Source organism: Lepisma saccharinum, chromosome 9 (genome assembly GCF_977018435.1).
Source record: "Lepisma saccharinum chromosome 9, izLepSacc3.1, whole genome shotgun sequence".
In the NCBI taxonomy this organism is placed as follows: Eukaryota; Metazoa; Arthropoda; class Insecta; order Zygentoma; family Lepismatidae; genus Lepisma; species Lepisma saccharinum.
In genome coordinates, this window is record NC_139237.1 from 84,400,039 (window position 1) to 84,427,987 (window position 27,949).

Below are 27,949 nucleotides of genomic sequence, written 5' to 3' on the forward strand. Positions count from 1 at the left end.
TCCTACCGGTTTGGATCATCATTCATTTCTGGTCCTTCACAGCCGGACAGGTTCTACATTCAGTTTTGGTCCTGTACGGTCCGGAACGCAAACAGTGGGCAAAATTGCAATTGCCAAAACAACCGCGGCAGAATCAGAAATCCCAATCTGAATAATAATCTCAGGAGAGTCAGAATGAGTTGCTGGAATCCAGTCGTTAAGATAAAAACGTTCAAGGCTTCACGATAACTTTAAGCGAAAGGTCAATTTGTGTTCGGCGGTTGACCAAACAGTTTAAAGGTCACCACAGCTCAACTGGAGTTTAAACGCACAGTAATCGAATACAGGTCCAATTACCACCAGATCACAGAGGTTTACATCGTCAAGAGGACTTCAAGGAGGCATCACCAATTCTTGCACGGTAGGTTTCTTTATAAAGGTTCTTGTTTCTTTTAATTTTATTTTTATATTATGGCGGAAATAAGCAAGAGAGTAAATAAAGTGCATCTTTGTTTACGGTATCAGGTATGATATTTTGCATGGGCACTAATCCATGTACTGTATAGATATAAGGACACTTAATCTTATTTCGTCACAATTACGTCGCTACTCTACTTCTCGATGAGGAAGAATTCGTGAAACAAAGTTTTATTCTTGCCTTGACAAGGGTTCGAATCTGTAACCTCTGGCTTCGTGGGGCGTTACACTGCGGGCTGAAAGATACATACATGCTTGTGAGAGGAGGGGGGAGAGAAGGATAGGCTTTGACTGATTTGGTTTATTTTACTTCGCTTTTCTGCCAGTTGTGGATAATCGCGATGAAGAGGGTGAGTGATGCTATGATGACATTGATGAAGGGACCCTTACAAAGAACACACATGCCCAGCCCGGGATTCCCATGGACCCTTAGCGCCGTAGCTCGATGTGTTATCCACTCCGCCACGGTGGTAAGCAAGAAAGAGAGAGAAAGAGATGACAGTTATTAGCACTCGATGCCGTACAACAACCTGTAGTGATTTGATAATGTATTACAAACCTTAAAGGAAGGTTGACTTAAAAGAATATTTTCCTAACCGACATTCGTTCATGTATGTTTGTTAATTAACCTAACACTGTAGGTTGGACGCGAAAATAATTTTGAATGATGAAACTGATGTGTGAACAATCACAATAAAACATTTGAAGAGTTGGGGGGGGGGGGGGAACAGAGAAGTCAATTTTCTGTCGTAAGCGATGTAGTGGTGTAAATCCTGCCATGTTGATGCAGTCTTTCGTTTCATGCACTTGACACTTCCATTCATCAAAGCATACGCTACTTGTAACTTTCATTTACATGCTCAGCAACATTTGGCAATTAAAAGTTCATTTTTCTGGAGCTTGATGAGCGTTGACTTGCCTGCTTTCCTTCCCCTGACGCTCCATATGCCTTAGTCAGGATTTGATTGATTGAAGTGACATTTTTGGGTGCGTCAACACTTGGGTTATATTGCACTCGTCACATTATACGGGATACAGCCTCTTACCGTAACATGTCTCTGACGAATAAAATTCCTTTGCCATGTTAAACTCTGAGGTGGTAAAGGGACACCCAACACACAGAGGGATAAACACAGGATGACAAAACCCTACGGAGGATTATACTGGCAGTAGGTTCATACGCCAGAGCCTCGTTGGCCTACATCATCCTTAGCAAGGACTCCAACTCACAACCTACATCGAGATACATATTAGAGCTTCAAGTTCATGACTGATGCTCTAAAAGAAGTGAACTTAGTGGTTAGAGATCAAGAAATTCACAGCCTCCTCTTTCTGGATAGTGACAAGTTAGGATCCCTAATGTTACAGAAGAGTGGTTAAGTATTCTTCGGCACATGCTGTATGAGGAAAAAGCTGAGAGAAATCAGCTGTTTACCAGCCAATCATTGGTCACCTTCTTCTTCCTCCGGGCGATCTCGTCGGATCTGGTTCTTGCAACTCACTGTCGTTGCCAATAACCACAGGAATCTCTGACGTGGTTGCTAGTACTTGTGGTACATTAACTGTGAAAATTGTGGCATGTAATCTGTGCGAACTGTCAATGGAATTTCCCGACATACAAGACTGAAGGCGGGTAGGATTGGATAGGACTTCCCAGGTAAGTTCTATTAAACGAGCAAGAATTGCGTGCACAACGCGTATCCTCGAAGGCGAAGAAAGGACAACTTACTGCAGACAGACTGATGGCACTGTCCTCCGTGCTCAACCTAAAGGCCGACCTCCGTGACGGAGTGGTTACCACATCGCGCTACGACGCCAAGATTCCCGGGTTCGAATCCCTGTCCGGTCATGGGTGTTTCTGCGTGTCCATTCATCAATTGTATCACATCATCACTCATCTCCATAAACCAAATCCATCACTAAATCAATCAACACAGAGATGCACGATACTAAAGGTCCCAGGTTCGAACCCATTGCGTGTGTCTCATCACCCTTTTTACTAACTTTCATCCTTGTCTTCGCGATTCAAGCAAGATGCAGAAAACTAACCAAAAGTAAGCAGAAAATACACAGACATATAAAAAACGTGGGACATGGACAGAATGAGCAGGACAAATACGTTGCACTAAGCACTGAACATCCTCGAAGTGCTGCAATCTGTAATGTTGTTATTGAGCGTCGCACTACTACCAGTTTGAGCTAATCGCGACGGTGAGGATGAGTTATGACACTGACGAAGGTTCACTTACACAGGACACCTATGCCAAAGCAAGGACCCCTGGCGTCGTGCCGCGTAGTGTTAAACACTCTGCAACGGAGATCGAAGAGGTCTGAGAAGTGTTGTTACTATTTAGCGACAAACGTGTACAGTCATTGTAAGTCGGCTCGTTTCGAGTCTCAAGTGGTAGACTCTTCGAAGTCGAGTCCAGGCCTCAGAATTGGTATTCCTTGTGCAGGGTGAACACTCTAGGACCATGAATAAATTCACGTAAAATTCACGGTTTTCAAGGGGAACTTTCCAAAAATTCAAGACTCCAAGCAGAAGCTTTCTCCATTTCAACCATACGTATTACCGCCTCTCACCATCACATACACACGATATAAAGGGTCTGCGTGATTCTAATGTATCCAAAAATTCCAATTAAATTAAATTAAACGGTATATAGCCTATATTTAAATTATTTAAGGTGTGGAGTTTACATTTTCCATTTCACATACTTATATGAAGACTTGAAATGCATAACCAAAAACTCAATATGCTCACCAAGGCAGAATTTATTTTATTTTAAAACATAAACTAAACGTTACGTTTCAACTTTCTAGAAAGGTCTTCTTCAGACTCTGTACCAAATAGAAATGCAATAAGATACACCACAGGAAGATATATAACTCTCTAGCCTTCTTAAACCCGAAGGTTCATGGCTGCAGCGACACAGGCCTTCCATCTGTCCCTATCTTGAGCAAGATCTATATACTATTTTCCATCTCTACCGATTTCCTTTAGGTCCATCTCAACGTTGTCCCCCCATCTTCGTCTTGGCCTTCCTACAGGTCTCTTACCATCAGGTTTCCCAACAAGAATCCTGTGAACTCCTCTTTCCTCTCCCATTCGTGCCACATAGCCTGCCCACCTAAGTCTTCTTGATTTAATTATTCTAATAATATCTGGACATGAATACAAATTATGTAGTTCGAAATTATGTAACCTTCTCCACTCACCTGTCTCCTCATCCCTTTTAGGTCCAAAGATTTTCCTAAGGATCTTATTTTCAAATACTCTCAATTAGTGTTCCTCCTTCAATGTAAGGGACCAAGTTTCACACCCATATAATACTACAGGCAATATTACTGTTTTGTATATTTTAACTTTTAGTTTCTTAGATATTAATATATATATATATATATATATATATATATATATATATATATATATACACACACACACACACACACACAAAAATCTCTCCCCTCAAGATACAAGATTATTAGAAAGTTGTTTATCTGGAACATTCCTTCCCAGGTGTTCCAGCAGGTGGCCTTCTCATGTCAACTGTTGATTCAGTTGTGTCTGGAGGGGAGTGATTTTTGTGTATGTGTGTGTACATATACATATTCCTGTTTTGTACCTTATTTCCTTTGTATTTGGTACAGATCTGAAGGAGACCTTGCTAGAAGGTTGAAACGTAACTTTACTGTATATTTTACTCAATTAAAATACATTCCAGCCTTGGTCAGCATACTGAGTTTTTGGTTGTCATGGAAACAAGGCTTAATGGTGTTATCATCGAAATGCATAACACAAGTAACAATTGTTACGGAATATATTAATCTAAGGAAAATTATTAATTGTGTAAGAATTTCAAACTCACATTTACCAAACACTTAACGATAGCTTACCTTGCCATAATCTTCCATCTGTCCGTCACATAGCTATACACTGTTTTGTAAAGGACAATAAAAAGTAAGAGAGGATTCTGTTTTAGTTTCCACGCACCTCTCTTTTCCTGCCTCCATAAAAACAAAAGCTAAACTGTGAAAACGTCCTTCGGGGAAGCATTTTGGATCAACAAAAGTTACAATTTTTCTACGAAGAAACATTCACGCTGAATTCCCGGTGAGAAGTCACCCTGTTGTGAGTGCCGATTCTTAAACTTACTTGATCTAATCATCACCCATCCTCATCGTCGCAACTACACAAAAGTGGCAGAAAAATGACGCTAAATAACTATTTAGATATACAAATTGACATTTTTACTGTAGACGGGCCAAATCCATATAAATGTGAAAGTAGATTTTTATACATATTGAACAAATACGTCGAGTAGTCAATATCATATTCAGTGACTGCAGGATCCAATCTTAATATAAAATGTTTCTCCTAGTTCTCCTAAGTCACTACAGGCAAATGCTTGGTTATTACCATCAACACAGGGCATGGATGTTTCTCTAACTAATTTGCTCTATTTGTTTATCATCCTGGCCGTGGTTAATGCAACGGTTAATGTAACGGTACGTTAATTAAACCAACATATTGCACATGGAATAATGACTAGCAATTAATGGTCTTAACAAATGTTCTGTGAATATTAGTAATTTCTATCAACCCTATTACTTTATAGGCCACAAACTTCAATATCCTCTTTTCATGCGCGGAGAAAAATTATAATAGATTTTAGTATATCTTCATGTTGAGTTCTCATCTACAGCGTTACCTCCCCCACATTATTTATTTATGCATTGGACTATATTGATGAAAACAGCATGCAAACAAGCCTTACGAATCAGTTTACTACAATAGTAAAAAAAATCAAATAAGTAGAAGCAGGCTTCTTATGTAATATCAAAGTACAAAATATGTACATAAATATGTAAAAATAATTGATAAAATACATACCTAAATATGTATTATGAAAAGGATATGTAGCTAAATATGTAGTAGCTATCATAGAATATGCAATATTAATAATAATCGAGTATCCAAGCACTTCCACGAATTCTGCTACATATTTATTTTATTTCAACATATTCAACGTAATTTTAAAGACGTAAGTAGTTCAAATTAAAATTTGTATCAAATTTATAAACTGAAAAAAGCACAGCAACGCTCACATATTTAAGAAACCAATTTTGTCAACCATTAATTACTTTTCACATCGCAAATTATTGTAGAATATGTAAATATGTACGAGAGCTCGTCGTAACAAATTGTAAAAAAAAAAAAAGGTCTACAGAAAGAACAATCGAATGAAAATACATAGCTACTTATGTACTTTTTTGTACAAGGGAACATATTGTGTAACTCGCTACGTACAGGAAAGTAGACTTTCTTGTTCACCGATGCAAGTTTCTAGGTGATTTGCCTAAACCTAAAAGCGACACGAACATATGTAACCAGGGGGAGACGGGACGGGGGGAGAGAAACTCCAGCATATTTCGATAAATAACACTTCCAGTATTATTTTGTTTCCTTCAGCCTGTCTTTCGACTTGGCAGTAAATTTTAGGTGACCGTAAGCACTATGACATCACATGGCATACCTAGATACAAATTTTCTTCATCACGTTTCAGAGATCGAAAATATAGGAAAAATGATTATGATAGGAAACAATTACCGAACAATGTTGTTTTATTTAAACTAAAATAGCAAATATGTAAAATATATAATATTCTGGCAAATATGCAAAAATATGTAATGTGATGCAAAATGATGTCAGTTACATAATTCCTTGACATTTTCGTGTTCAAGGTATGCATCTAGAAAGGCATAGAATATGTAATTACATAGTGATAAGAAACTAAAACCACAAAGTTAAGTACAAGTTAAGCAATTAAAACAAAAAAGAACATAAATTAAGTAGTAAAATTTCACTTGTTAGCAGTATGGTATAATGGAGCACTATGGTTTCCAAATACCTAAACGGCATCACTTATACTTTTTAAAGAAACTTACAACACATTTGTACTTAAAAATAAATACAACAAATACTAATAAAATCAAGCAGAGCAAATGGAATTAACCACGATTTATATATATATTTTTTACTTCCAACTCAATGTAAAAAAAAGGACATTTTGAGGTTACAATAGCTATACAGGTTAGTCCTTCACCAGATGTTGTTAAAATACGCCATTTTATTGAAGTATTTATCCTTACTGGTAATGTCGCTATAATATCCAGTCACACCATAAACACAATAAATTCAACTCATGAGTACTAGTGTGTTTACAAACAGGAACTGAATCTACTACATTTGCTCAAATTCTAAATACGTAAAGTAAATAAAATATAACACAATACATAATTAGGTCAATCCATGGAAAGATACTGCTACTGAAGTAATTTAGATATAAAAAACATCAGAAATAAATAAAGGTTCACGGCTCTATATGGATATGCCACATTTACAGAAATCCAAATAGAACATTGCTGCTTAAGCTGTGAAATACACATTATAAAATTCCTAACTGCAGGAATCATAAAACAATGATAAAAAATATATTAAAACGTGCCCGTATCCTAAAATTGAGATTAGTTTCCCCATTTCAATATGGAACATATGAAACCCTCGCTCTCGTCCATTTATTTTTTTAGTTGGGGGTAGGGCCTCACCCTACTTTAGACGGCGCTACGCGAAAAGTCTAGTAGACTGAAGCCACGCTGCCTGCAGGGTGTAAGGACTGACCTTAGCATAAGGCAGCAAGAAGTCAACACCACTGGTAAATGTAACGTTGCAGACCAATGAAGCTTTCACGTCTGGACCTATAGATTTGTACGGTTGTGTGCCGTCCTATGTTTTATCAGTATATATGCTGAGTGCCCCTTTGCAGCCTTCAGGCTTTAAACTAGGTAAGGAGAGTTGTTGGATTTTTGCCGAATAGAAAGGAAAGTGAAGAAATTGAGTGTTGGTTTTAGTTACGGTAAGAAGCTTGGACCCGTAAAATGGGACGGGTGCAAAGAGGTCAAGTGATGACAAATCCATTTTTTTTTCATTTCAATGTCCCCAATCAACAACGTTGTATGCTCTTTTCTTTGAATTTTGCGGTCCTTGACAAACCCAAGCTATTCCCTCAAGCACTAACATCGGGTAATAACAGTGAACCTTCCCCCATGGCATCCAAATTGTTCACACCACCCTTTGAGCGAGGAAAGGACTATCTTTTAATATAATAACTATAATGTCTGATAAATACATGGAATATAATCATTGCATTGCCACCACCGCACCACAGTACTGTCAATTATTTCGCCTTTCAGATATACCGGTCTCCACTCAAGGAAAATGGAGCTAGGTTCGTGCCCAGCAGCCATTGCGCATCCTTGCCCGGGGCACACGACCGGCCTGAGTGCAGTCCTCTTCGCCAACCTCCTCTCGGCGATCCTGAAGGCCCAGTGCGAGCTGGGAAATCCAGAAGCCAACCCTCCGGACGTGCGGGACTTCAGGGACGAGTACGATTTCATAGTCGTCGGATCGGGATCGGCTGGTGCGGTGGTGGCCAGCAGACTGAGCGAGATACAGGACTGGAACGTGTTGCTGCTGGAAGCTGGTGGGGATCCACCACCAACAGCCGAGGTGCCGCAACTGTTTGCGACTCTCCAGAAGACCAACGTGGACTGGCAGTACAGGACGGAGCGGCAGCCTGGAGCGTGTCTAGGGATGGTAGATCAACGGTGCAACTGGCCGCGAGGGAAGGTTCTGGGTGGGACCAGCACCCTCAACGCCATGCTCTACGTTAGGGGCAACAAGCGCGACTACGATTACTGGTCCTCTCTAGGCAACGACGGATGGAGCTACGAGGAAGTCTTACCGTACTTCAAGAAGTCCGAGGACATGAAGGTCCCGTCGCTGCTGAAGACACGGTACCACTCTCCGGGAGGGTACCTCAGCGTGGAGGAGGTGTCGCACAAGAGACCCTTGAACGCGGCTCTCCTGAAGGCGGCCGAGGAACTCGGGTGCCCGACGCTCGCGGACATCAACAGCGACAGGCAGACAGGTTTCACCTTCGCGACGACGTCCACCGTCAACGGAACGAGATGCGGTACCGCCAAGGCGTTCCTCAACCGCGTCAAAGCGCGGCAGAACCTCCACGTCGCCAAGTTCGCTCACGTGACCAAAGTCCTGATCGACCTGGACACCAAACAAGCTTACGGCGTCGAGTTCGTCAAGGACGGCAAAACGCTACAGGCGAGAGCAAGCAAGGAGGTGATAGTATCAGGAGGTGCCGTGAACTCGCCGCAAATCCTCATGCTGTCGGGCATCGGACCTCGAGAAGATCTCCAGCAGCTAGGCATACCCGTCGTTCAGGACCTCAAAGTGGGCCACAACCTTAAGGACCATATAATGGTCATCGGCCTCAGCGTCAGTATCAACAAGTCCAAAGCGGAGGCAAACCCCGGACGCCAAATCGACGAACTGTACCAATTTCTCGTGCACCGACGAGGACCACTTGCAGGAATCGACACCATCCAAGTGCAAGGGTTCATCAACACCAAGTACGCAGATCCGTCAAATGACTTCCCAGACGTGCAAATGCAACATGTGTACTACCCAGTAAACAGCACCCAAAGCATGTCCATAACCTGCGACGGGTACGGGTACACCCAGGAAGTGTTCGATCCCATGTACCGCAAACCGAACGAACTGTCCGACGTGTACATTCCAGTGCCAGGCCTACTCCGTCCGAAGAGCACGGGGGTCATCAAGCTGAAGACTTCCGATCCGTTCGACCACCCTCTAATATACCCCAATTATCTTCAGGAACCAATCGACGTGCTGACTCTCGTTGAGGGCATCAAATTTTCGATTGCCATGGCGCAGTCGGAGGCCATGAAACCGTTCGAAGCGGAGGTGAACCCGACCATCCTCCCACACTGCAAGGAGCACCAATTCAACTCTGACGAGTACTGGGAATGCTTCGTCAGGCACACGGCGACGACCATTTACCATCCTGTAGGCACGTGCAAGATGGGTCCCGCCACGGACGGCGATGCGGTGGTAAGCCCGGAACTGAAAGTGTACGGGGTCAAAGGCCTTCGAGTAATCGACGCATCCATCATGCCTGATATCGTCAGTGGAAACACCAACGCGCCCACCATCATGATCGGGGAGAAAGGCGCCGATTTGGTGAAGAAGGATTGGCTCCAAGATTGAGTTCGAGAAAGTTGCGTTCCGAACACACACACTACAAATCAAAACAAATTTAATATTCATGTATTGCATTACCAATAGCGTTTTCGGATATTTATTATGTAACATCTGCAATGTGACATCTACGCACTCGTGTACTACAAATATGTTTCCAGAACTAGAATTATAATAAAAATAAACAATCAACACCATAGTATGTTATTAAACGCAATGAATGTTTCTATTGTGAAAAATTTAATGAATTGAAGGATAAATACCAGCTAAAGATGACACAAATAATTTTATTTGAAATCAACTAGCTAGATATCTGAGATCCTAGAAATACTAAAAACACAATTTACTCGTAAAGAAAAAAATATAATATAATTTCCAATTATAATTGAAACAATCTGAAATAGTGCTTTAGTAATAAAACATAACTAGGAGAAGCAATAACAACAAATTGGGGCCATGTATTATATCACCTTAGTTGGACGGTGCACCTACGGACGCAACTGGATTGTAACAAACCCATCGACTTTCAGTGTGACCATTACAACACAGAAGTGTCCGTGACTGTACAAAGAGATTAAAGTGTTTTCCAACGTGCAATCATTTTGCATTTACGTTGCTTTTCTGCCACTAAATTTGAGGATGAGTAATGATTATTTAAAAATGATGAAGTGACAGCACTCACAAAACACGTCCATTCCAAAAAGACTCGAACCTGTGACCTTGAGTAGCAAGACCGAAAATTTCGAAATTAGACACTTTATTTTATGAGGGCCTGCTCGCCTAATAATGCTAGCAAATTAAAATTTTAAAAAGTCCTAGAAAGCAAGTAAATACAAAAAAGTGAAAATTAAAGCCGAGTAACACTAAGAAGGAAATTACAACCAATCTAGTACTTAAGTTTTCAGTTTTTTCTAGAGTGTGATACTCGAAAGGCAAGGGGTACTGTCAACTTCGCACTTTCATACACACAAAGTCGTACTAGATTGTAAAATAAATTCATACATAGCAAACTTTGGTGGGAAAGGCAACTGACAGTTCCTTTCCTGTTAATTAAATGTAATTATTTTTGACGTCCACAGCTGAATCGAAAAGGTTTTGGTACTATTAACAGTCGCACAATCAGAACAGTTTCTAATACGAATAGTTTCAAATACAAACTTATAATGGTACATTAACAATGTAAGAGAAGACATCAAACTAACACATTGTCTACAACAGATACCTCAGGAATTATACCGAGGAAATGTGTGTCGAAAACACAAAGAGTCATGTTGAGTGACATATTTAAGAAGGTGAGTGCAATATAGTTTTGTCGTAATTGGAAAAATGCAAAATATGTACTGCGGAGTGCCTGGGATGGTCTCCTTGAGTGTGATGATTATTATACATGTAAGCAATGTGCTGATGACAAAGAGCCCATTTATTTATTTGGAACACAACAGGTGTATGCCCAATTACAATGTTCAATATAGAATTGTACTATTACATAAGCACAAAGAACATAATTGGGGCAAGTAACAAAAAACATGAACGACACAAAATACACTAGGAGTACGACATTTAATCTACAATTTACATTTAATTTAATTGCAAGAATATAGAGACATGATAAGCACGGAGGCTATGACTGCATCACGCGTTTCCAAACACAATATTAGTACACCAGATAGTACTCTTTTCTAATTGCTGAAACATATAAAATGTTCATTTATGGGTAGGTTTTGTTCGTTTCTACCTTGCCAACAAACACACAAAGAGAAAGGCACAAAAAAATTAGGAGATTGTTTAGAGATAAATATGTAATGCTGGCAGAGAAGATACCAAGTCGATCTCCTTGATGTAACGGTTAGCTTAAAGTGCTGCGACGGCAGCGACGATAAACTTGAACCATGGGACAGACATAGTTGGTGCATCTTTTTTCATATATGCAGCAATTGTGGGACTTATTTTTCAAACCGCCTGTTTTGCTTTAACAAATCTAAGCGGCAAGAAAAACGTGAAATTGTGTGACAAAGTAGGTTCGAAAATGCGCAACTTTTATGGAAACAATGCTGGAAGGAGTCGCGGATGTGGATGCTGTTTGTGTAGTACTCATTTCACAGCACATTTATATGTACTTACTAAGTTGCCACTTACATTTGTTTGATATACTAGGAACGTTTTCAAAATAAGCTTTTCTATTTACTATTCCAAATATCACAGCGACAAAAATAATGGAAAAAAGACGAATAACATAAAAATACCAAAGAAAATATACGCAGTTCATTAATAGGTACATGAAGCTACTATGACTGGTTCGTTATAGTGATTTACATTTAGGTAAAGGGAACGTCAGAGACTTCAGTACAAAACCTAAGAACGTCAGAGATTAGTATTTTTTGTTAATGCATAAGTATGGACGGCGATGCTAACGGCTACTTTGCATTTCGTTCTTTAAATTGAATTTAAATTCTTACGTAACAAACTTAGTCGTTACGTTTATCTTGAAAGCCCTCGACTTCCTGCTTATTTACGTTGCGCGCAAGTAGTCAACTTTTCGTGCTTATCTCTTCACCCTTCGTAATAAATCGCAACTAGTGCAATCTAGACTACATTACGTGGCGAGCATAGTACGAATCGCAACCGTATCTTTCGTATCTCAACACTTAATCTGGTTACATCAAGTGGCAAGTAGCTGCAGCCTGCGACGACATTGGCGCTAGACCCACGATCACGTACTTCTTCCGTTTCAAGTAGAGTGCTGTTTTCTCGAAAGTGCATTGTTTGAAAGAACACTCCAGATACCCTCGCGTGCTTGCGAGTGAGTTACAGTTGCCAAAATCGTCGTCACGCCCAGTTAAAAATAAAGGGTATGTTTGACAATTTCTTGGACTAGTGCAACGTATGGACTATTTGCGGAATCAAGTGAAAAATACCAAAGATTAATTGGATTTGAGAAATTTAGCTAAAATTTGAGAACTTAAACATATTAAAGTCTTGGGTGCAATAAACTATTACCCTACAAAAAGCGACTTTTCGGCAGGTTCCAAAAACTAAAAAGAAATGTTCAAGGCATTTTGCTGCAACTACTACAGGACCTCACATTTAGACCATGTTGCTTATTACCAATCTTCTGTGGCTATTTGCTCTTGCATTCGTCAGTTGATATTGTTTGGTAACTTGCTAGGCAAATTAATCACGTTCATAGATACAAATCCCAACCAATAAAATATGGTTAGTTCATCTTGTTGATACTAAATTGTTTTCCAAAAGATGCATTTTACTTGTCTAAATTACATGACTAATGCACTGAATTATGTCACGAACGCGTGTTCTGAGTGCAAAATCTAACAATATATTGTATTTAACCAATACGAACTTCTAAAAAAAGGTTGGGTTTATTGGCATATGGTTTTAAGAACTTGTCTAAATGGGCATGCATACATTGCCAGATCAACAGCAGATTCCTCACTTGTTCAAAACAATTATTGTCTTGCATCTGGAACACTGATTTGTTATGTATTGTCATTCTATTTATGAAAATTGTTGAGTATATGTATTTTATTGGATGTTACACACGCTATATAAAAGTCTTATTGTTGAGCAATGTTACAATGAAAAAAGTGTTGTTTGGAAATAAAAATAACGTAGCTATAAAACCACTTACGTAACTTAAAAGAAATACCCTTAACCTATTACAAAAAAGGTTTGATTACTAGATTTTTCTACTACTCTAACAACTTTTAAAATTTTCGAGGTTATGTGAAGTTTGACAGAATTATTATAAATACGTAATTACTTGATTTGGATAAAACAATGTAGAGCATTGATTGATGAATATACTAGAATTATTTTGGAAAATTCGTTGCGTTTTCACGAGTCCTTAATTTCGTTAGTCTGAAAGGGGATTGCGACTTTGACCAACTTAACAGTCAGCAGCTATCCCGGACCATCTACAACATTAAATACACTCCTGTTCAGAAAAAGTTGCAGATTTTTAGGTTGGACAGTTGAATTATGTGCCACTTTATGTGAACAAGACTTTACAGGATTGTGGTTTTACTAGAGTGGAGTTGGGAAAGGGAACATTGGAAAGGGAAAGATTAAGCCACCCTGGTTCCTGAAGATTAAAACCAAGTTGGACAGTTGAATTATGTGCCACTGTGTACTACGGGTTCCAATTTCGTTTTCGTGTTTTAACAATAAGAAATACAAATAATATATGAAAAATACATGTATAAGAATAATATAATATCACTATTACAGAATATAGTGAAAATATAATTTAATATTATAATCTTAGATCAGTAGTGTCTAGTGAAATAAAGAATTGTATGAGTGGAATATATATAAGTGTTGTTCAGGTTGAATCCAGTCCTTGAATCTTCCCTCTCACTTGATAGGACTCCTGTATAAGTGCTATGTCCATCTCATTATTTGAGATATAATATATGAGTTCATTCATGACAAGTTCCGACCCTTGAGCGTTTATTTGTAAGAGCCTAATCTTGAAACAGTTCCTTTTCATAGCACAACTTTTACTAGCCATAGTTAGTGCCTGCTATCAGTCTAAATCTTTATATGTTGGGCATTCCTGCCTTTGGCAATTACGGCTCTGGGCCTTGCACGATATGCATATCCTTACACTTGAGGAACACTGCTGTTCCTCATGCTGTTCTCCACACATATTGCATGTCTCTTCTCTAGTGCAATATTTCCTTATGTGGCCCACGTCGTTGCACTTAAAACACTTGGGAATAGAGATGTAGTCTTTTACATTAACCATACGAAAGTTTAAGTAGAGTTTTTCTTTTCTGAGAATAATATTCCTCATTATCGAGGAGGTTTCCAGGACTACATGTGATGTTTCTTCATTCCGCCTACCAGTCCTAAAACTTACTTTCATGTAACTGGTGAACTCCTCTTCCGTCATTATATCATCAAAGTTTCAGTTATACAATTCCTCTGCTAGATCCTTGTCATTATATGATTTAGGTACATCATAAAGGATTACATTGGGGTTCCTTTTTTCCTTGGTTCCATAATTAAGCCCTCCGATCGCACGTTCTGATCGTTTATCATTCTTTGAAATTCCTCTTGTGTTGCTACTTCTACTATAACTGTGTATCGTGTAGCACTAATGACAGTCACTCTAATTTTGTCTCTTACTGGGACAATTTTGCTTGTTATCATGGACTGCATTTCCTTAGGCGTTTTCTCTCTTGATTTTATAAATACCGTTGGCTTTGCTGGTCTTGAGGGTCTTGGTATGTCTGCATTCTGCGGTTGGGTACTCCTGCATAAGATGCACTTTCTCTATGCACCTTCTCTTGTGTACTCTGCTTCTTAAGAGTTTCTTGGAAGAATTCCTTATCTCTTTTAAGTTCCTCATTTAGAGATAGGGCCACTTCACATTGCGTTTTAAGGTCTTCGTACTCTGCCAGGATTTCACTCGTGATTTCTGTCAGAAATGCCTTTGTTGATATTGAAATATTTTCCCTCGCAATTGCTGATTGCAGTTCATTTACTAAAAATCTAAAATTATTTCGTATTTCCTCTAATTGGGTTTCTACTGTCTCTGTTTTGATTTCACTCCGTTTTTCCGAGTCTTCCCCCTTTTTCTTCTAATCTAGCTTTTTGGGTTATACTCCATACTATTTAGGTGTCGTTTCTTATCGATTTTCCTTTTCAAAAATGACTCTTAACCATAACCAATCAAACCTCACACAAGTACACATTACTCACTAACAAATTGTCCGTCATCACCTCCTCACCACCTCCATCATCGCGTTTCAGAAGCTAGCTAAAAGCTACCACTGCCCTTCGTAAGGGTTCTTGACTTCCATTGGACGGCAATGTCAACAATACAAAACAAAACAAACAGTTAAAAGTTCTAATATTTTTAACGGCTTCCATGCCCACACACTAAAACACCCGGGGAAAATCTCAACACTTATCGACGAACATCCACTTTAAAATTTCCCGAGGGCGGCTACCCACCTCCTGGGGCGCCAGTCCAGGTCCGCCCGGCCTCAGCTGCACACCGGAGCTTTACCAAAGCTGGTGATTCCACATATTGGTGGTGAGGATGCTCAATAATTTCGTTATTGTCGGTTCGCACCAATCAGTGGGGGTCGGGTATTTTATTCTTTTTATACTTGATGAATCTCCATTCCCTGTATTTCAAGGAGAACAAGACTGTAGAATGAAATTTCTGCTTATTTTTATTGTTGTTGTTATTTGTCTGGGCTGCAGGGAAACAATTCCAGTGTCGGGCTGTGTTTACGGCCAGCGACTTTTAACTTTTGATTATGTATATCTGTTACGTGGGTCAATAACATGGTTCCCATACGGTTTCACCAAAAGTACGAGTACCTCGTTACATTAGGGAGAGTGAAGAGATCGGACTGTTACACTCACTATCAAGAAAACACATTGACAACTAGTAATAACAAGTGATTTCCCAATTGTATCGGTGTATTCTATAATTTAGTTTTACCAGTATGTTTCAGAGATGTATAATTAATTGACACCGACTGTTTATTTATACTTCCAGGTGTGATACTTCAACCAAAGACCTGCCGTAATGGAGCTGGGTTCGTGTCCAGCTGGGATCCCCAACCCTTGTCCAGGGCATGCTACCGGCCTCAGCGCAGTCCTTTTCACCAACCTCATCTCCACTCTGCTGCAAGCGCAGTGCGACCTCGGAAATCCAGAGCAGTATCCACGAGATGTGAACGCCTTCCACGACGAGTACGACTTCGTGATTGTCGGTGCAGGTTCCGCAGGGTCGGTGGTGGCCAACAGGCTGACCGAGGTGGAAGGGTGGAAGGTCCTGCTGCTGGAGGCTGGTGGGGACCCTCCGATTACCTCGCGGATGCCAGCACTCTTCTTCGCCCTGGAGCAGACGAGCGCGGACTGGCACTACAGAACGGAACCCGAGGCTGGGGCGGCCCTCGGCCTCAAGGACCAGAGATCCAACTGGCCTAGAGGAAAAGCTCTTGGTGGTAGCAGCACCATCAACGCCATGGTGTACGTCAGGGGTAATAGGAGAGACTACGACCACTGGGCTTCCCTTGGCAATCCCGGCTGGGGATACTCCGACGTCCTGCCGTACTTCAAGAAGTCGGAAGATATCGGTATACCCTCTTTGAAAGACTCGCCGTATCACTCGACGGGAGGGTACCTGTCCGTCGAGAGATTTGAGAAACATCCCATAGACCAGGTGATGCTGGACGCTCTGAAGGAGGTCGGGTACGAGTACATGGACACCAACGGCGCACGACAAGCAGGTTCGTTCCTACTGCAGGCGACATCACGGAACAAAACACGAGCGGACACGGCAACCGCCTTCCTTGGTCCGATCAAGGACAGGAAGAACCTGCACGTCTCGAAATTCTCTCACGCCACGAGGCTCATCATCAACGAGGAAACCATGTCGGTCGAAGGGGTGGAGTTTATAAAGAATGGGATCAAGCATCAAGTGAAAGTAACCAAAGAAGTGATCGTCTCTGCCGGATCGGTCAACTCTCCTCAGCTGCTCATGTTGTCGGGAATCGGACCCAGGGAACACCTGGAAGAATTGGGGATACGAGTCATCAAGGATCTCAAAGTGGGACACAATCTTCAGGATCACATCATGTACTTCGGACCAACGTTCAACGTCGATTCATCAAAAGTGGGCGCAGTGCGAAGAGACGTGCTATCTGTGGATGCGGCCTACCAGTACCTTCTGCACAGAAAAGGTCCTCTTGCAGGATGGGTGGGAATATCGGCACAGGCGTTCATGAACACGAAATTCGCGGACCCATCAGGCGAGTATCCTGACATACAGATGCAACATCTCTTCTTCTTCAAGAAGGACGAACCCGGGATCGACTCCTTGAAAACGGCAATGGGCTACGGGACGGAAGCACACGACGCCATGTTCAAGAACCCCAATTCCAAATCGGACGTCCTGGTAACCATACCCAGTCTTCTCCGACCGAAGAGTAAAGGTTTCATCAAGTTGAAGAACACCGATCCAATGGAATACCCTCTGATACACCCTAACTATCTAAGCGACGAGCAAGACGTCCTGTCATTGATCGAAGGGATCAAGCTGGCCATTGCCAACGGAAAGACATCAGCACTGCAGGAGATCGATGCGAGGATCAGCACCGAGAAGATCGCAAGTTGCGAGGCTCACGATTTCGGAACGGACGATTACTGGGAATGCGCCGTCAGGCAGGCTGCTGTGACCATTTACCACCCGGTAGGAACCTGCAAAATGGGACCCGATTCTGATCCGGACGCCGTCGTGGACCCTGAACTCAAAGTGCGGGGAGTGCGCGGGTTGAGGGTGATCGATGCTTCTATAATGCCGAGGATTGTCAGCGGGAACACAAACGCAGCTGCAATAATGATAGGCGAGAAAGGAGCGGATCTGGCGAAGAAGGATTGGCTGAGGGAAGAAAACTAGGAAAGCAGACGTCTGTGAAAATGTGTGGAATTGCAAAACTGAGAAGATATATTGCCTTAACATCGTTCACAAACTTAACAGTCAATCGAAACAATCGACTTGTATTTCGTCTGGATATCATGTAACGCTTTGAAAGTGTGCGAATAAACGGAAGAACAATTACACAGTAATAGTACATTGATCTGTCTTCATAGACTTGAGAAAAAATGTCCATCCTTTTTGTTCGCCAAGAAAAAAGCGCACTAGTCGTTTGCCAAATCGTAGTTGAAACAAATTAACACAAATATTCAATACTATACATTGCAAGAACTTTCCCCCCAAAATTGTTCAAAAGTAGTATTGCTTTTCTAACCCGAAAAATGCTACACTATTACTAAAACACGTTCCCTTATTTTTCTGTCAGGCCGTATTCAGGTCGCCGTATTCAGGCGCAAATACAAGAATAAACAGTATGTACCATAATCATGTACAAACCTCAAACACAATAAAATCGCATGTAATCCAATATATACTTCAATTAATTAATTGAAAGAAAATATCCGTAAAAAAAGAAGCTGGAAAGATATCACAGGTTTATTGGTAACAATAAATAAGAAACTGGTAAATCACGTATTATATTATTAATGACAAAGTGTTGCAGAAATGTCACGCCTATCCGATGGCGTAATTGAAACGTCGTTGCCTTATAATCAAAGGGTCCCAGGTTCGTTACTTTTTTCAGGCTCCCCTGGGCGTCTTCCATGGCGCAGTGGTAGCGTCATTGCCTTGTAATCAACGGGGCCCGGGTTCGATACCCGGTGTCCCGATCACCCATACTGTGCATAAAGTGGACTTAAAACACCAACTCAAACCAAACCAAACCTTTCCAGGCCCGTACTAGTTCGGTTCCCACTTTAAAATTGAATCACGATTAGCCTGTCTGTGCCAAAAGTCATACAGAATCATTTTTTCCCCTGGAATTATCGAGCGACCAATTAATGAAATATTGAACCTCTTCGTACAGACTGGACACTGAAATGTTGTTTTAAATCCACTTTATGAACAGAATAGCTAATCAGCAATGGACCTACGGTTTAAAGTTGGATACGAGCCCTTGTGTCATGTGCCTCCACCGGTTATCGATTGATTACAAGGCGACGACGCTATCGGGAAGGCCAATATATAGACTGGACAATAATACGTAACAGTGATGAAGATAATTTGTCACAAAGTCAAGAGATTATATTTCCTTGCCTACTGCAGCAATTCAAAATTCACTCTTATTGTCATGATCAATCTTGAAAAAGTACATGGTAACTGACATTTCCGTTCATTTCCAATATTCCCATGCGTGGCCTCCAAACGAATATATTACTTACTCCCTTCGGCAATTACTGTAAATACATTTACATAAATTGCACATAATATATTATCGGGCAGATAAGAGGTTCAATAAGTCAATTGATAGTGGACAACGTTTCAATGTCACGAAAACTAACCCAGCTACCAGCATCAACTGCTCCGATGAAATTCCATGCTGACTTGGCAAAGCAAACATCTTCAGGACTTCTCCGAAGGTAAGATGGTTTCTTCTTCATTGCTTGATTTCGCTGTTTTCTTGGTTACATAACGCAGTTACTTCCTGCTAATGGCTTTGCGCCGACAATTAGAATACAGGAGTATGGCGTTAGAATGACCAAATACAAATAAACATTACATTATTTCATTATTCATCCTGATCAGTAATTCAGTAATCGGTAAACTTCTTCGAAAAAAATATAAGGAACATATAGACAATATCACTGCAACAATCCCGGAAAACCCAAAAAACTTTTTTTAATCTAATAACCCCCCCCCCCATAAAAAAAACAGCAAGATTCCAGCTGGATACACACATGATAGTGAAAGTGCGATAGGCGACCGAAGGGCAGAACTCTTCAACGCTTATTTTCACGGTAACTTCTGCCCACCGTCTTCCCTTTCAGCGTTGCCAAACGTAAGACCAGTATGTTCCTCCTCTCTAACAACGCTTGCCACTACACCCGATGAGGTGAAGAGTCTATTGACGTCTCTTTCAGCTCATCGTGCCCTGGGACCGGACGATATCAACACCATGTTCCTCAGGAAAACTGTGCAATCCCTGTGCTATCCCCTCTCCATTCTCTTGAACAGATGTTTCTCGGAAGGCATCTTTCCTCACGCTCGGAAACAAGCTAACATCACACCGATTCACAAAAGTGCTAACAACAATCGTGTTTCTTCTTAAAGACCAATCTTCTTACTCTCTCCTCTGTCCATCATCTGTGAAAAAGTAATCAAAGACAGACTGTACAAATTTGTTTCTCCGTTCTAAGCTCAAAGCAACATGGTTTTCTTCCTGATAGCTCCTGTCTTACAAACCTGTCTGTTTTACTCTCATATGCTATGAGATGCGGCGTCCTAACCCTTCTCGCAGATTACCTTAGCGATCGCCAACAACGTGTCGTTCTTCCAGGAACTCTTGATAACTTTCTTCCTGTTCTCTCTGGAGTTCTACAGGGTAGTGTTCTAGGACCTCTCTTGTTCACATTATTCGTCGATGACCTTGCCGACCATCTCACAGCTCCCTCTAGTAATTACCTTCGTTTCGCAGATGACTGTAAAATTTTCAGAGAAATCTCAACTTCCGACGATACTCATCTTCTTCAGAATGACATAACAACATTTACTTCCTGGTGCCTGACATGGGACCTTACATTACATCCTGACAAGTGTACTACTCTTACTATCTCTCTCAAGAAGAATCTGTTAAAGTCATCTTACTCCATCTCTGGCAATAATATCAAAGCAGTATTCTCTCATAAAGACCTAGGGATTGTTTTAGACCAAAAGCTCACATTTGAGGAACATATTTTATGCACCACAAAAAAGGCCATGCGTTTCTTAGGTTTACTCTACCGTTTCACTGAAATTAGTGACATCTCAGCCCTCACCTTGTACTTCAAATCATTCATTTCCCCAATAATAGAATACTGCTCTCCCGTCTGCTCCATGGCTTGTCCCACTCAGCTCTCTAGAATCGATTCAGTCTTTCACGTCTTCCTAGCTATAGTCCGTCACAGGGTTCCCTCATTACGCAATTTTTCATCTCCGCATCTCTTGTCTCTTCTAAACTTACAATCTGCTTATCAACGACGTTTGCAGAATGATTTCAGTTATTTATACAAAATTGTGAATGGCAAAATCCGCTGCAACACACTTCTTGAGGAATTCCACTTTCGAGTACCTATGTGCACAACACGCAACACAAGATTATTTTATACAAAAAAAAAAAACTAGACTAGAAATTCAAAAAAGACCTCTCTTTTACAGACTTGCAGCACAATACAATGATGTCCCCTTAAGTATTGATATATTTTCCTCAGAGTTTGCCTTTCGGTTTTCTATGCAATCGGGGAGATTTTTCCTTTTATCTCTGACTGAGACCCCAGGGCCATATAACCCCCTGCCCACCCCCCCTTCTGGGGGATTGGAGGAGAGTGGTATAAGGAAAGAAGAGAAAGAAAACCACACACACACACACACACATCTCTCTCTCTTTCTTCTCTCCTCTGCTCTCCCCTCCGCCTTCACTTCTATTTCCATTCTCTTGACCTTTTCCCCCCTTTGTCTAAAAAGAGAGGTGGTTTGGAATAAGGAGGAAAGAGAGAGAAGGATAGAAAAGAAGAAGTAGGTTCCCCCGCCGCTTTCCTCTTCTCCTTCTTCTTCCTTCCCCCTCTTTCCCTCTTTCTTGCTAGGGGAAAGGGGAAGGGCAAGAGAGGGTCTCTTTTCTTCTTTCTTCTGTTCTCTCTCTCACACCCCTGGCACCCCTAGGGCTGGGGTGTGGGAAGGCGGTGACAAGTAAGAAAGAGAAGTGGACACCTTCCCTATCTCTCTCTTTCTCTTCCCGCTCTCCCCCTTCCTCCGCCTGAGATAGAGAGAGAGAGAAGGGAATTATCTCTCTCTCTTCTCTTTCTTTCTTTCTCTCCCACCTCGCTTCCTTCTTTCCTTCTTTCTTTCTTTATCTTCCCAGGTCCTTCTCCTTTAACCCTCTACTCCTTTTCCATATCCTTCTTTTTTTCTCTATCTCTCTCTCTCTCCGTTTCCTTATCCTTCTCCTATTCCCTCTTTCTCTACTTTCTCCCATCTATTTTGGGTGGTAGTGGTGGGTCTCCTCTCCTTAGATTCCTCTAAGAGGAGGAAGAGAAGAAGGAAGACGAAGAGAGATAGAGAGAAAGAAAGAGAGAGAGAGAGAGGAAGGTAGAGGCTTCTCTCTATCTCCCCCACTCCCTCACTCGATCATTCAGAAAGAAAGAAGTAGGGGCCAACCCTATACATTCCCAGGGGTGCCAGGGGTGTCTGTAAAGTAAAATTGAAGGAAAGAAAGTAAGAAGGACAGAAGACGGTTTTACATCAGAAGAAATGCTTGTAATTAATATCACATAGTGCCATCTTTTACTTATTTTTTTGTTCATTTGCTATTCACGTTTATGTTGTTCTGTTAGTTTTATTATTTTGCTTATTATTATTATTGCTTTTCCATTGTTGACAATTTCAGTGTAAAATGGCCACCTATGCTGTATCTGGAATTTTCTCAATAAATAAATAACTGCTAGAAAAACAAACTACTAATCGGTAAGCAAAATGCACCAATACATAATGTAAACAATATTAAGGGTTGCTTCTCATTCTCAACAACCCTGTGTGTGTGTGTTACGTGGGCACGCGCGTTTGAGGGTAGAATATAATAATAATGGTTCCGAAATATAGAGACAGTATCACATCATGTGGTAAATACTGTACATCAATTGTGGATTCAAATCTGGAATGAACGTGAGATATTCTGAGTTTCTGAATTGTGTCTTTAAAGTCCACTTTACGCGCAGACAGGCTACTCCGACCTGCACTTACACTTTAAAGTGGGATCCTGGTGGACTTACACTTGAAAGTGGGATCCTGGTATAAGAGTCAGGTAACATTATGTGTCTTTAGCAAGTCTAACACGTCAGCTATGAAACAAGATTATAAGAAGGAAAGCCGTGGAAATACAGTGAAGATCTGATATTGAACAAAAATTAAGTCAGAATAAAATGATTTTTTGAAATTACATAATGGTAGTACTGGAGTGTAGAAAGGGATGTTGGTATGTAAGGTATGTTTTTGCAACATAGCTTCTTACTTTAAGTGCAAATAAAAAAAAATAGTGCACCAAAACTTATACTAACGCAAAAAAAAAAACGTTTTATTTCTGAAAAAGTGTAGGTATTTATCCATGTCCATTTCGTAAAGCTTAAGACCTGTAACACCCCTCCCCCCGACATACACACACATACTAACACACAAAAATTACACGTTAAGAAAGAGCTTAAAGCCCGAAGGTGGACAAATAGAAAATAAAGTATTTTTGTCGATACTTAATGTACACAGATGGATGAGGTTGTAGACTTGGCAAAAAGTGATCGTTGTGAGCGATCATTCGAAAGGTCAGCAATCAGTCGATTCCTGCCCGATGCATATTTTGGTGAAACCAAGAAATCTAACAATGCCAATTAAAAATTTGTCATCCTCTAAGGGGTATTGTACGCACATATTCCTGGAATCTTAAATATTACTGTCTTTTGATTTTAGGAGCTTAACAGATAAGGAATGGAGCTGGGTTCGTGTCCAGCAGGGATCCCCAATCCTTGCCCAGGGCATGCTACCGGCCTCAGCGCAGTCCTCTTCGCCAACCTCATCTCCACTCTCCTCCAAGCCCAGTGCGACCTCGGAAACCCAGAGCAGTATCCACAAGATAAGAACGCCTTCCACGACGAGTACGACTTCGTGGTTGTCGGTGCAGGTTCCGCAGGGTCGGTGGTGGCCAACAGGCTGACCGAGGTGGAAGGGTGGAAGGTCCTGCTGCTGGAGGCTGGAGGGGATCCTCCCACAGTCGCTTTCGTCCCGTCTCTAATTTCCTTCCTTCAGCAGACCAACGTGGATTGGACGTACAAAACTGAACCGGAAGCGACTGCTTCTCTGGGACTCGACAACCAGCGTTCTAATTGGCCTAGAGGGAAGGTGCTTGGAGGTAGTAGTACCATCATCGCGATGGTGTACGTGAGGGGAAACAGGAAGGACGACGACCACTGGGCTTCCCTTGGTAATCCAGGTTGGGGGTATTCAGATGTCCTGGAGTACTTCAAGAAATCCGAAGACGCCACCATAAATTCTTTAATGGACTCGCCCTATCACGCAACGGGAGGGCCGCTGGCCGTGGGGCGCTTTGAGAGCGGCAATCCTTTGAACGATCTCCTAATCGAAGCTGCAGGGGAGCTCGGGTATCCTGCTGGCGACCCCAAAGGAGAGAAGCAGACCGGAGCCTCGATTCTGCAGGCGAACGTGAGGAATGGGAGGCGGTGCGACACGGCCCCGGCGTTCCTCGGCCCCATCAGGCACAGGAAGAACCTTCACGTAGCGAAATTCGCCCATGCCACGCAAATCCTGGTGAACCAAGATACCATGGCGGTGGAAGGAGTGGAGTTTCTTAAGAACGGCGGGCGGCACTGAGTGAAAGTCGCCAAAGAGGTCATCCTCTCCGCTGGGACGGTCAACTCCCCTCAACTCCTCATGCTCTCGGGCATCGGCCCAAGGGAGCATCTGGACGAACTGGGAATCCCGGTACTCAAAGACCTAAAAGTTGGCCACAACCTTCAAGACCACTTGATGTTCTTCGGTCCAACGTTCCACGTCGATACATCCTCAGTGTCACCAGAGAAGATCGACATACTCTCTCCTGACGCAGCGTACGAGTACTTGGTCCGCAGAAAGGGTCCACTGTCCGGATGGCTCGCGCTTCAGGTTGTTGCATTCATGAACACCACGTACGCCGATGCGGCCGGCAATTTCCCAGACATCCAACTATTATACAACCACTACTTCAAAAACGACACCGCTGGACCAGAGGTGCTGCGAAAGGTATTCGGACACGGGCGAGAGGTATTCGAGGCCGTTTTCAAGAAACCAATCTCTGAATCGGAAACGATCATCAGCGTTCCCATGCTGATCCGGCCAAAGAGCAGAGGAGTCATTAAACTAAAAAGCAGCGACCCGCTGGAGCACCCTCTCATCCACCCCAACTACCTGAGCGAAAGGGAAGATGTCCTCACGCTGATCGAGGGCGTGAAGCTGGCCATCGCAATGAGCCAAACGCCGGCTCTTCAGAAGATCGGGGCGAGGATCAGCACAGAGAAGATTGCCAGCTGCGAGGAACACGACTTTGGGTCTGATGACTACTGGGAGTGCGCCATCCGACACGTGGCTATAACTATCTATCATCCGGTGGGGACTTGCAAGATGGGACCAGAGACCGACCCGGACGCCGTCGTGGATCCTGAACTCAAAGTGCGGGGAGTTCAGGGATTGAGGGTGATAGATGCTTCTATAATGCCGACAATCATAAGTGGAAATACTAACGCTCCGACTATAATGATTGGAGAGAAGGGTGCCGATTTAGTAAAGAAGGACTGGATATAATGTCATAAGGGAACCATCGAATCGACGATGTTGACAGTGCCCAGTCGAAAGTACTCTTGACATATGATCACCACGATAAAGCAGTCAGTCTTGCGAGTGCTTCAAACAATATCATTATATTAGAGTATTCAAGTCGATCAAGAGAGTGTTACGGTATCTCGTCCAACTGCATTTACCAACGGAATTTTGTTACCTTCGAACTTGCCCGGCAACAAAGACAACGCAATAAAAGAAACCGGACTGACAACCTTCCTTTACAACATCAGAGCTAACTATCGCTGTCGCAACAGTGTATCATACAGGACGTCAAGGGTCATAAATGACACAAATACACATTATGGTTTGTCAAACGATCTCACTTTGCCTACAATATTTCCCTCCAGAGAACCGCAAACACCTACTTTAATCTTTGCTCCGTTGAGCTCGTCTTGAAGTCCACTCCATGCAAATACAAGGTAATCAGGGCTGGACCTGCAGTTTAAAGTAGGAATTTGCATTTTGAATTTAAGTAGACAGTAAGGCTAATCGAGGCTGGAATTTCAGTTTAAAGTGGGATTCGAAACACTTGTCCTTCCATCGGATATCGAACCCGGAAAAACTTGATTAGACGGCTTAATATATGTACGAAAAATACTAATTATACAGGCTGTGATCTCGAATTAAAAAATGGATCTATCGATGAAAGTTATCTGATATGTGTGACGGTCCTGTGGATCTGCAAAATATAATTATATGTTTATTGAAATTATTAATTTCATATTATACATGTCAGCTTCTAATAACGGTTTACAAAATGTATAATAAGTACTTTGTAGAACGTAATTAGGTTTTATGTTATTTTGCGCTAAACTCTGTATAAATGAACTAATATTTGGAATTCTAGCATTGCTATGGTAACGAAAATCAATAGCAATGGCAATGGATGTAACAAAATCGAAATACAGGTAATAGTAAACTGCATATTGCCTCTGTCCTAAATTCTTTACAGTTTGCATCATGTTCATGTCATACGGAATGGTATATTGTTAACATAAAAATACTCACACTGAAATTAACGGGATCGGGATATGATATCAACTTTATTTGGACACCTGGACATTCTTTAATAGAAGGGAACAATATAGCAGATACTTTGGCAAAATATGCAGTGCATCAAACAATCCAACGACCGCTTTCAATAAAGTTTCCGTCCGTAGTTTTGGAATCACGCACTCAAAAAATACTATTTACTGACTGGCAAAGCTTGTGGACAAACACTGGCACTCAATGAGGTAAGGACTACTATTCTATACAAGAAAGAATTCCAAAGGAATGTTGGTTTAAACAGATTCAACTCTCCCGAAGTTCCCTCACAACTATAATGCGCTGCAGGTTAAATCACACTATCCTCGCAGCTCACCTGTACAAGAAGAATTTAGTAACTTCACCAGTTTGTTCGTGCAATGAATATACTGCAACTCCAAAACACATTATATTTCAATGCAAACTTTTATGAACCATTTTTACAGGAATTTTACAGGAGTGGACATCAAGCGCAACTGACACTGCCTTGTTTACTGACTTCAAATTCATCATCGGTAATCTATATTCTTACAAAATATCTGAATAAGTCGAATATAATTCTGTAAAAGTGTAATGAAATTTGGTAACTATTTACTATGAAAGGAATAATTGAGAGTAAATATTATGTGCATACATGTATATAATACCAATTGATGAACTTAACTCGTGCATGGATTTTGTCAACAACAAATAAATATTTTATATATATAAAAAAACTGCATATTGCTCAGTTATTTTCCTAATACATAGACCCATATAATTTGTATCTTCACCTTCGTGTTATAATTCGAAATATTTACGAACTAATTCTAATCGTGCAAAAAGTTTAACCAGCAAACGTCACATACAGGGGATGGACAAAAATATGGAAACACCTTGTATGAAACAGGTAGCCATTTCAAACACGATTTGCAGCTGAATGGTAGGTGGCGCTGTGGTCACTGGCACTTCCTGTGAGGTATACATCCTGGACAACCTGACAGATGGGTCAGTTACAGTTTAGTGACGGGTCCGTGCAGGTTATCGTGAATCATGTCTGAGCTGACAGAGTTTCAAAGAGGGCAAATTGTGGGTGCGCGTATGGTGAGAGCTTCCGTGACGAAAGTAGAGGAAATGTTTGGTGCATCAAGAGGCACAGTCTCGAAGATCATGACTGCCTACGAGACATCCGGAAAAACCGCATCAGCGAAGCACCAGCGTGGACGCAAGTGTACATTGCGTGATAGAGACAGACGCACATTGGGTAGGATTGTGACAAAGCAGAAGATCACCACGGCTCCAAAAGTCGCTGCTGAGCTGAATACAGTGCTTACAAACCCTGTTAGCATCAAAACAGTCAGAA

General features: G+C 41.5%; 3 pseudogenes across 4 annotated transcripts; all 3 read left to right on the top strand.

Moving 5' to 3' along the window:
* Positions 1-272: 272 nt before the first annotated feature.
* LOC145992209 (glucose dehydrogenase [FAD, quinone] pseudogene) lies at positions 273-9,788 on the top strand (annotated as a pseudogene). Its single transcript, XR_014442146.1, has 2 exons — positions 273-400; positions 7,712-9,788. The product of XR_014442146.1 is annotated as a glucose dehydrogenase [FAD, quinone] pseudogene (transcript).
* LOC145992208 (glucose dehydrogenase [FAD, quinone] pseudogene) lies at positions 2,028-22,522 on the top strand (annotated as a pseudogene). Of its 2 annotated transcripts, none has more exons than XR_014442145.1 (2): positions 2,028-2,113; positions 16,132-22,522. The product of XR_014442145.1 is annotated as a glucose dehydrogenase [FAD, quinone] pseudogene, transcript variant X2 (transcript). The 2 variants fall into 2 exon arrangements; XR_014442144.1 differs by lacking the exon at positions 2,028-2,113 and adding an exon at positions 12,229-12,445.
* LOC145992210 (glucose dehydrogenase [FAD, quinone] pseudogene) lies at positions 19,552-27,281 on the top strand (annotated as a pseudogene). The gene is made up of 2 exons (XR_014442147.1): positions 19,552-19,592; positions 23,662-27,281. The product of XR_014442147.1 is annotated as a glucose dehydrogenase [FAD, quinone] pseudogene (transcript).
* The last annotated feature ends 668 nt before the right edge of the window (positions 27,282-27,949 follow it).